Source organism: Cyprinus carpio, chromosome B18 (assembly GCF_018340385.1).
Source record: "Cyprinus carpio isolate SPL01 chromosome B18, ASM1834038v1, whole genome shotgun sequence".
Lineage (NCBI taxonomy): Eukaryota > Metazoa > Chordata > Actinopteri > Cypriniformes > Cyprinidae > Cyprinus > Cyprinus carpio.
Genome location: NC_056614.1, coordinates 8,477,890 through 8,488,481, shown reverse-complemented (window position 1 = coordinate 8,488,481; position 10,592 = coordinate 8,477,890). Strand labels below are relative to the sequence as shown.

Genomic DNA, 10,592 nt, shown 5'->3' with positions numbered 1-10,592 from the left:
TCTGGCCGGACAGGGCATCACAATATGTTAAGTGGTGTAACATTTCTGTCACACGCTTGAGGTATTCGGCCAATCACAACGCACTGGATAGCTGGCTAATCACAGTACGCCTCCCTTTTCAGACCGATGAGCTTTGTAAAAACCGACGCGTTTCAGAAGGCAGGGCATAGAGGAGAAACAATAATGTACAGTACGTGGAAAATAATGTGTTTTTTTAACCTTAAACGGCATAAACACATTTCATTACACCAAATACACAAAATTATGTTCTTTTTAGCAGCATCATATAACCCTTTTAAAACAACAGGAGTCATAAAATTATAATTATAAGGTTAGAGTTATAAAGGCAGTGATAAAGTACATACAAACTGTATTATTTTTAATTCAACATACTACCTTTATAGAGACAACGGTGTCTCTTTTGAGAATTGATGATAATAGCGCCCTGCTGTTGTCCAGGTTCAGTTCTTCATGAATGAAGTAGTGGCACATGACCAAGCAATCAATGTAGCTCGCAGCGCCCTCTGTTGGTGAAAATAATCAACACACATGAATAATACTGATAATAATAATAATAGAACAATTACTAATAAAGAAAGAAAGAAAAAGAATCTTGCTGATGAAACCTTGCACAACACATAGATATGCTTCACATTTGAAGGAGTGTTACAGAATGACATAATGGTGTTCATCAATAATATAAACATGTGCCCAACCTGATCATGTCTAAAAGGTGTTTTGCCAACCAGATTCATTTAAAATAATTCGCTTTTGTCACTTCTCATGTTCTGAGCTAAATTAGTATCTGAGATTTGAAGGTTGTATGTGGTATGGGGAAAATTTAAAGGATGTACAGCTGTTAAATATGAACATAGCCTATTGAACAATGTCTGTTTTTAGGGGTAAGAATTGAAACCCTCTCAATTTAACACAATAGTTTCTTGTTCATTTATGAACATAAAACTGAACTTAGAGTTTTGTGACTTTTAATTTTTGTTCAAAAAATTGACAACATCTTGGTACACTAAGGTTATTGTGCAATTTAGGGATATGTGAGGTGGTCATGAGTACAGAAACACATTGTATCAACTCAAGGCCTAAACATTTTGGTTAAACTGATGGAGGTCACAACTGCATCTGACATCGCAATTAGTAACGAAATAAGAGTAAATACATTAATATGGAGTATGTGAATTAATAATTTACTAATTTAACAAGAAAATGGTGTTCTAACTGTACTCTGTCTAGTCTTTACAGTACATCTTAGAAAAGGTTCATGAAAGATCTAATATGAACCTTTTACCACAACAAAGGTTCTGCAAATAACTGCCAAATAACCAGTGGATCATTATAGAACCTTTAAGGTCAACTTTGAACCTTTTCATAGTTAGAAGTTCATATTTGCACTTTAAAGTTCTTTTTTGAACTCTAAAGGTTCAATCTCTTCAAAGAGCGTATATATAGACAGTTTCATCGGTTTTCCAAAACGCTGCATTGAATAAACATGAGCACATACTGCACTGTCACTGTATTTCTGAAGGAAGACTATCTTTAATTAGTGTATTAAATTTTCGATGTCATTTTCATTTCATCTTGCATGCTATATGCCTGATAAAGCAGCGTTTGTGAGCTCAGCGCTGCTTTGTGTACAGCAGTTACTGGGGAAACCTCTGTTTCTCCCGCTTTAAAGCATCTCCTGCTGGCAGAGTATGAATTTGCAGTTTCCGTAAATCTGATTTAAGGAGCTAACATATTTTGCTTGTTATCAAAAATAATCAGTGTTGCCAGTATTTTACTGTAACTGAACCATTACGGTGACTAACTGGCAACAGTGTTGCCAGTATTTTACTGTAACTGAACCATTACGGTGACTAACTGGCAAAAGTGTTGCCAGTATTTTACTGTAAATAAAGAATTGCAGTGAATAACTGGCAGGAGTGTTGGCAGTTATTTACTGTAATGACAAAACCACTCAGTATAATACTGCATATAAATGTACTGTATATAATATTTGTGTAACACCAGAATGACTACAATATTCTTATTTTCTTTTTTAAAAAAGAGAAAGCATATAAAATGTTCATACAAATATATTTTATTAATTTGGGAAAAAAAAAAAACAAATACATAACATGAAATATATCACAAAATTAAACAAATCAGAACATATACTAAAATGAAAACAAAAAGCAAAAAAACAACCACATTATTTATAGAATTGGCTAAATAACATCTTACAACCTCAGTAAAAATGATAAACAAAATACAAGCGTTCTTATTTCCTTAACAATATAACAACAAAAGTAAAATAAATAAACAACAATACCAGTGTATTTTAGTAACTTAATTCATCAAGCATATTTTCAATACAAAAGCAAATTAAAGAAATCAATATTTACAATAAAATTATAACCAAACAGAAATAATGTTTTCTTCCTTTACAATATCACACACACACACACACACACACACACACACACACACACACACACACACACACACACACACACACACACACACACACACACACACACACACACACACACACATACACAAATAAGTAAATAAATAAATAAAAATTAACAAAGCCAGTTCATTTTAGTGAATTCTAGCAAATTATCTGGCATATTTCCAACATAACTGGCAAAATAATTACATCACATCACCACAATATAGAATTATAACCAAAAAACAAAACAAAACAATAAAAAATATATACCACCCAAAATATAATTGACCCACATGTTGTTCCAAACCTGTAATAATTCAACAAAAATTAAATTACCAGTTTATGTCTTTATAATGAAAGTCTTAATAAACACTGCTTTTGCTTAATTAATTAGATGTTTTCCATTCAAATTCGGTAAGGCTCTGCAAAAATGTATGGACATGTGGATTCACATTTTGAACCTTTCTTTTAACTGTAGACCCAGTTTTGCGGCTAGTTCCAGATTTTGCAGCACACTTTGTCCCCTCAGAATTAATCCTCACAAAGAACCTAATCCTCAAATCAGACAACATCAATTTTAGAATTTTATCAGTTAGTTAAAAAAAAAATCAAACTGTATTATGAGAACCAAGTACAACAACAAATACATAATGGCAAAAAAAATTCAAAACAGTAGTTGTTCCCGTGTGTATTTGTACTAGCCATTCCTTAAATAAAACCATGATTGGACATAATAATTTTTAACACTTACCTTTGAATTAGCTCAAGTGTGGCACTGGCTGACTCCTGGTACTCAATATTAAAAACATAAAAGCAACCAAAAAGCGCAGAGAGTGCTGCAGCAAAATCTAGCTTCTCTTCAATGCAATGTGTCACTTTCCCCCTCAATGCTGACCATCCACTTAGATGAAGTTAGAAGTTTATCTCCTGAAATATGAAAAGTCACCATAAAAAACTGCAAAGAAACACATATAGGTTGTTTATTATATATTTTATGCTTACCAAGCATGATGAGCCTTGGTGTGGCTGGTAGGGTTTGCTCAGTCTCTATTGACATCTTGGTGGAGGTTTCCTTGAAAACAACATAAAAAAAAGATTACTCAGCAAAAACTTACCAATGTTCCCTTTAAAAAGTTTTTTTTAATAGTTTTATTTAATTATTTAAATAAAAATGTGTGCATTAAAGGGATAGTCTTACACAAAATGTAAACATTTTTTTTTTATTTACTCTCCATAATGTTGTTAGAAACCTATTTGTGCCACATACGAACGTAAGTATACCGAAATATATATATATATATATATATATATATATATATATATATATATATATATATATATATATATATAAAACTGATTTACTGTCCCATTTTATATACAAGACTAAAATACATGTCTTAACTGAAAGCAACTTGCACTGACATATTTTAAAATATGTCAGTGCAATTGTTTTGTCTCAAGATACTGTACACACCAGTAATGGTGTTTTCTAAGGCATGTTTATCAAATATTCTTAGATGTCCTAGTATAACTAGTATTATTTTAAGCCATATCTATGAAACCAGGACTCCATTTATTATTTTAATGGGTTACTTTATTAGTGCTGTAATGTCATAATTACTTACATCTACTAAAATGAAGAGAGAGTCTTTCTTTTTCTTTGACGTATTTCATTGTCAGTAGGATGGCTGATATGGCAGTCTTGTTATTAGTTGCTGGTGTGGCTTCAATTTCTTTTAGGAGAGCCTGGACCTCTGCATTCCATTTTAATGTCTGTTTTTGAAAGTAGTTCACAATCCTTTTGCTTTTGCCAATCAGGCATTCACTGAGGCGACTGCTTATGTCAATCCCTGTGAGGATTTCAAAATGATTGCATAGGCCTCTTTTAGTGAATAAATATGGCCACTCAACTTCTATGTCACTAATGGCTGGAGGAGGACATGAATTAATCATTTGTCGCTGATAAATGTAAAGTCTCTTGCATTAGGTTGTCCACATCAGACAATTCAGTAGAATGTGGGCCTCCAGACTGAAACTTTTCTAATAGAACCTTTCTCTTCATTTCAAGAGATTCTGTGGTCTCTCCATCAGGCATGGAGGTAGGTTGCCAATTAATGCATCCATAACTATCAACTTTACATCTAACTTTTTTGACTGTGCAGCTGTTCAGTTCTTGTTCTGCTGTGTTTTATTTTGGGTAGACGTATCCTGTGTGCTACATTGTCTCTATTAACATGTTCTACTCTGGTTTTCAACTGTCTTTGAAGTGAACTATAGCCTTTTCCCAGTTGTTCCCCTTCCTCTGAAAAGTCTCCAAATGTTAAAGAATGTTTAGAAAAATTTTTTTTGCTACTTCCCCACAGTCAGCTAAGTTTGGGTTTGGGCAAAGTTCTCTCATGGCTGTCACAACATTTCTTACAAACTCTCTCCTCGGTCCAAGTGGAGCCTTCTCCTTATTGGATGCTGCATGTAAGAGGGCTGCAGGCATGTGTTCCCAAGGAATCTGGAACATACTGAGCCAATCAGAATTTGAAGGAGTGTAAGAAATGGATGGCTGTTCAGATAGTGAGTCGTGTGGTGGTAATGGGGTGAATGTGATCTCAATTGGCATTTCATCCACTTGGCCTCTTAGATGCTTTGAAAAATACAGAGAAACAAAGTGAAAAGTTGTATACACTTAATAGACTATACGGCCTGGTTTCACAGACAGGGCTCAGCCAGATTTTAGAAACATGCCTTAGAAAAAACAATAAGACAAAAAATGGCATATTTTAAGATACTGTATGTCAGTGCAAGTTGATTTCATTTAAAACAGCTCAAACATGCCTGTTAGTCTGGGGCTAGCTTAAGCCTTTTCTGTGAAACCATTTTTTAAAATTTGTAAAAAATTCTGTAGGACTTTTATAATAACTTTTAACTATACATGGAACAGCTGTATGTAAATTATTTCTCTCTTATGAGTGTTCTACAAAAAACAGCTTACAAATTTAAAGGATCATAATGGTGAAAATAATGAGGAAAAACATGGTTTAGCAGCATTTTTTGTCTTACCTCTTTGTTTGAAGTGCATTAGTAGTTTTCGACACTGTATAGGGAATAAGAGGTCCTGAAGATCTGTTACCTCTACTAGCGCAAGATCCTGTGTCTTCTGAACACCCACCACAAAACAAAGATGACTGACCACATCTTGAAGTTTGTTGACATCTAATTCTGGGAGAACTCTTTTGATTTCTTGTTGTATCTGCTCTGTATCTGAAGTTAAAAAGAACACACTGAGTGATGTAATGACACCACAGAAAGGCCTGCCACTTTATACACTGGAAGGGGATAGTAATCCAACAGACTGTCAGCATTAACACACACATACTTCGGATCATATTTTTGCAGAGAGTGAATTCCAAGGTCAGACAAAAGCACAGATTCATACAATTCAGCAACAAAGTGGACATCTGTTGGACTAATGAGTATCAGTGATATTTTTCCAAAGATATACCCACAGCTGTTGTGGTCTACAACAACAACAAGGCCATTGGTATATTTGGTTCCTTTATAAACAACTCCTGATACCTCTGAAGTACTTTGAGTGACACAGTTAGCTGCCCTTATTGCAGTCTGTATTTTTGTATTATATAACTGGATATTGTGTATATGTGTTTCACTGACAGATTGAATTTTAGGAGGAAATAACTGGCCACAAGCTAAATAGGACAGCAGCATCTGGTGCCTTTCTGCCAAGGTTTTACAAAGATGAAAAAAAATGTGCAGTTTTCTTGCGCAGTTCTTAAAATATGAATGTTTACTTTCAAACCTAAGGGTCCACAGGCGAATCAATGGTCCAAAATGAAGTATAAGGTCAGCATAGTGCAACAAGTAATGATGCTTTGCTTTCAGACTCTCATAAGGAAACAAGGAGCTTCTTACAGAGACATATTCTTGTGTTAAAAACTTGAGGTAGCCAATCTCATTATGACTAATTTTTGGAGCACAAATCAGCTCAACCATTTCTTTTAGTTTAAGGCACAATTGCCAAACATCACTATCAACTGGGTTTTCGATTTTACTTCCTACATAAATTGGTAAGAGCCTCAAGAGACACCAATTCTGTGTAGCTGAACCACCAAGTCATCGGCCATCTGCTTTAACAGTACATGGTGCATTGTGAGAGTCACTTCCTAAATGCCTGAATTGTGTAATGGCTCTATTCAGCTCATTGTAGGTGAAGTGCTTTTCAACAGTGACCAAATGTTTTATGTAAACTGCCAAGTCATTAGCCACAATACCTTCAAATAAATCATGTCCTAAGCATGGAGGTAGTCCACCACACACATGAAAATAATTAAGGGAATTGAAAACTGAATTGAATTTGATGCCATCTACCATACATTGATCAGTAGTTGTGAGCTGATCAACACTATGCGCATAATTTCTGTTTGTTCTTTTTAGGCCAAGATTTAAAGGTTGTTGGCGAAAAGTGTCTCTGTCAATTAGACAGTACCGACAGAAATACTTGTTGGTACTGAAATTTTCAGAAAAGCCACCTATACAATGAGACCCAAGATTATCCCCACAAATGACAATTAGCCCTGCTTTAATAATAGTGCCGTCTACGGACTGAAATCCAGAATCCTCTAAATATTTTAGATCAGCAACAAGGCTGGAAAAGACCTTCTGCTGACCAAACTGTTTAAAGTCCTCATCTCTACACAGTAAAACAAGCTGCATTGGGTCAACTAATGAGCGGTACTGTGGCAGAATCTCACCTAGGGTCATATACACTGCCAGGATTTTATGTTTCTTTTTACCCAAGCCAAGTGGATTTACAACTTCAAATGCATCCTGGTACAACATAATTGATAATGATGATGGATGCTCATGAAAGATTGCATTTTGCTTGTTGCATGTGCCATCCTTTATGTCCTCCATCACTTTGTCAGCAGAATCAAGCATTTTTGACTGGTTGTACTGTTCCCTCACTGATGTTTGCATAAACAGAGATGCAAGGGTTTCTTTAACTGGCACATACTGACAAAAGCGTTCTTTACCAGCTGTGTCAGTGCCCAGGTATATCTGTTTTGGCTCAACAAAGTTAAACTTTTTTTTGAAGAAGTGTTTTCTGGTTTTGTCAGACTTTAACTGACCCTCATTGTACAAAGTTAAAAGATCTTGTGTAACCAGTTCATCAATAAGTTTGTCTATGTCACATGATGGTATATCTGATGATGATAACAGCTTTTCTTTTAGTCTTACAAGCATGGCCTGCATTCCATCAACATGAACTGCTTGAAATTCCTCGATAATTGATTGAATTGTACTGGCAGGTAACAACATTTTGCCTTGCATCTTTAGGTAAAACAGAGCCAAGTTATGTAAAAAAGCCTCTTCATCAGTATTTATATGACTTTGAAAAGATGATGTAGGCGGTACCTCACTATTAATGCACAGATCTATAGGAGGTAGTTGACCATCAATAGACAGATCTGTTGGTGTTGCTGTCTCACCCAGTTTGTGGAGACAAGACTGCTGCACTGGACCTGGCTGCTTATGCTTCCGCGATATATGAGTGGTGAATGATGTTCTCACTCTAAAATATTTCAAGCAGCCTTCAACTGGACAGCAAACTTTTCTACCGTCTCTAATATGAATTCGCAAGTGGAAGCACAGCTCTGAAAAATTACAAGCCACAAATGCACACCCTAGGACCTGACACTGGAGGTTCGCCTGTGGATGCCTATGTATAACGTTATCTTGTTTTTGTGACTGCCTGTGATTTCTGTGCATATGAGACCTAAACGAGGAGAATTTCTTAAATGTACAAGGGCACTTCTCCATTCCACAGGCATATTGAAAATTTGCTCTATGTTGGTGTCTTTTTATATATGCATAAAAAAACACTAAGTTGGTGGAAAGGCAAAATGCACAGTTTGCATCTGTACTTTGTGGCAAATGTTGACTAACCAATTAAATGAATAAATAAAACATTACTAAATAAATAAACAAGTTGAGTTGGTCAATTATTGATCAATTAAATATTGTGCAACACCAAGGGATGTAACTGAAAGTTGTGACGAGAGGCTCAAAACTCAGCTAACCATATAGCTTTCTGGAACCAAGGGAGTCCAAGAACAAATAATAACGATTTAACTTCACATAAAGTATTCTAACCTCACTAATATTTGAACAGTTTACTTACTCGTTGTGGAAGGTTCCATTTTAAGGCTTAAAACGTGAAAACGTTGCAACTGGTTGACTAACGATGCACGCTGAAAAGTAAACAAATGACTTGACCACCAGGCTGCCTTAAAGGGGCAACACCTTCGCGTTTAGGATAAGGCAGTCAGTGCGTGCGTATGTGTGTGTTAATGCATAAATCCTTGGTTTCTGCCTGAATATGTGTGCAATTCACAATATAATGTGACGTAATGCACTCGAGTAGTTTCGGAGGACAGTAATTTACTGATTAATGTTACAATTGGTACCTGTAATAGGTACATAGAGTAATTTACTGTAATTTATTATTTGAGCTGCATAAATTCTTAAAGATGCACCTCATATTACAGTAAAATACTGTTCCCAGATGATACAGCAAAACACTGGCTATTTTACAGTTGTTTACCCTAGAAAATACAGCAAGGGTTAACAGTGTAGGGTATGTGTGTGTATATATATATATATATATATATATATATATATATATATACACAGGTCCTTCTAAAAAAATTAGCATATTGTGAAAAAGTTCATTATTTTCCATAATGTAATGATAAAAATTAAACTTTCATATATTTTAGATTCATTGCACACCAACTGAAATATTTCAGGTCTTTTATTGTTTTAATACTGATGATTTTGGCATACAGCTCATGAAAACCCAAAATTCCTATCTCAAAAAATTAGCATATTTCATCCGACCAATAAAAGAAAAGTGTTTTTAATACAAAAAAAGTCAACCTTCAAATAATTATGTTCAGCTATGCACTCAATACTTGGTCGGGAATCCTTTTGCAGAAATGACTGCTTCAATGCGGCGTGGCATGGAGGCAATCAGCCTGTGGCACTGCTGAGGTGTTATGGAGGCCCAGGATGCTTCTATAGCGGCCTTAAGCTCATCCAGAGTGTTGGGTCTTGCGTCTCTCAACTTTCTCTTCACAATATCCCACAGATTCTCTATGGGGTTCAGGTCAAGAGAGTTGGCAGGCCAATTGAGCACAGTAATACCATGGTCAGTAAACCATTTACCAGTGGTTTTGGCACTGTGAGCAGGTGCCAGGTCGTGCTGAAAAACGAAATCTTCATCTCCATAAAGCTTTTCAGCAGATGGAAGCATGAAGTGCTCCAAAATCTCCTGATAGCTAGCTGCATTGACCCTGCCCTTGATAAAACACAGTGGACCAACACCACCAGCTGACATGGCACCCCAGACCATCACTGACTGTGGGTACTTGACACTGGACTTCAGGCATTTTGGCATTTCCTTCTCCCCAGTCTTCCTCCAGACTCTGGCACCTTGATTTCCGAATGACATGCAAAACTTGCTTTCGTCCGAAAAAAGTACTTTGGACCACTGAGCAACAGTTCAGTGCTGCTTCTCTGTAGCCCAGGTCAGGCGCTTCTGCCACTGTTTCTGGTTCAAAAGCACACGCCTGTGCACGGTGGCTCCGGATGTTTCTACTCCAGACTCAGTCCACTGCTTCCGCAGGTCCCCCAAGGTGTGGAATTGGTCCTTCTCCACAATCTTCCTCAGGGTCCGGTCACCTCTTCTCGTTGTTCAGCGTTTTTTGCCACACTTTTTCCTTCCCACAGACTTCCCACTGAGGTGCCTTGATACAGCACTCTGGGAACAGCCTATTCGTTCAGAAATTTCTTTCTGTGTCTTACCCCTCTCGCTTGAGGGTGTCAATGATGGCCTTCTGGACAGCAGTCAGGTCGGCAGTCTTACCCATGATTGCGGTTTTGAGTAATGAACCAGGCTGGGAGTTTTTAAAAAGCCTCAGGAATCTTTTGCAGGTGTTTAGAGTTAATTAGTTGATTCAGATGATAAGGTTAATAGCTCGTTTAGAGAACCTTTTCATGATATGCTAATTTTTTGAGATAGGAATTTTGGGTTTTCATGGGCTGTATGCAAAAATCATCAGTATTAAAAAAA

The 10,592-nt window shown here is 36.2% G+C and overlaps 1 pseudogene; it reads right to left on the bottom strand.

Moving 5' to 3' along the window:
- Positions 1 to 3,106: 3,106 nt before the first annotated feature.
- On the bottom strand, positions 3,107 to 9,082 carry LOC109048212 (annotated as a pseudogene).
- Positions 9,083 to 10,592: the final 1,510 nt, after the last annotated feature.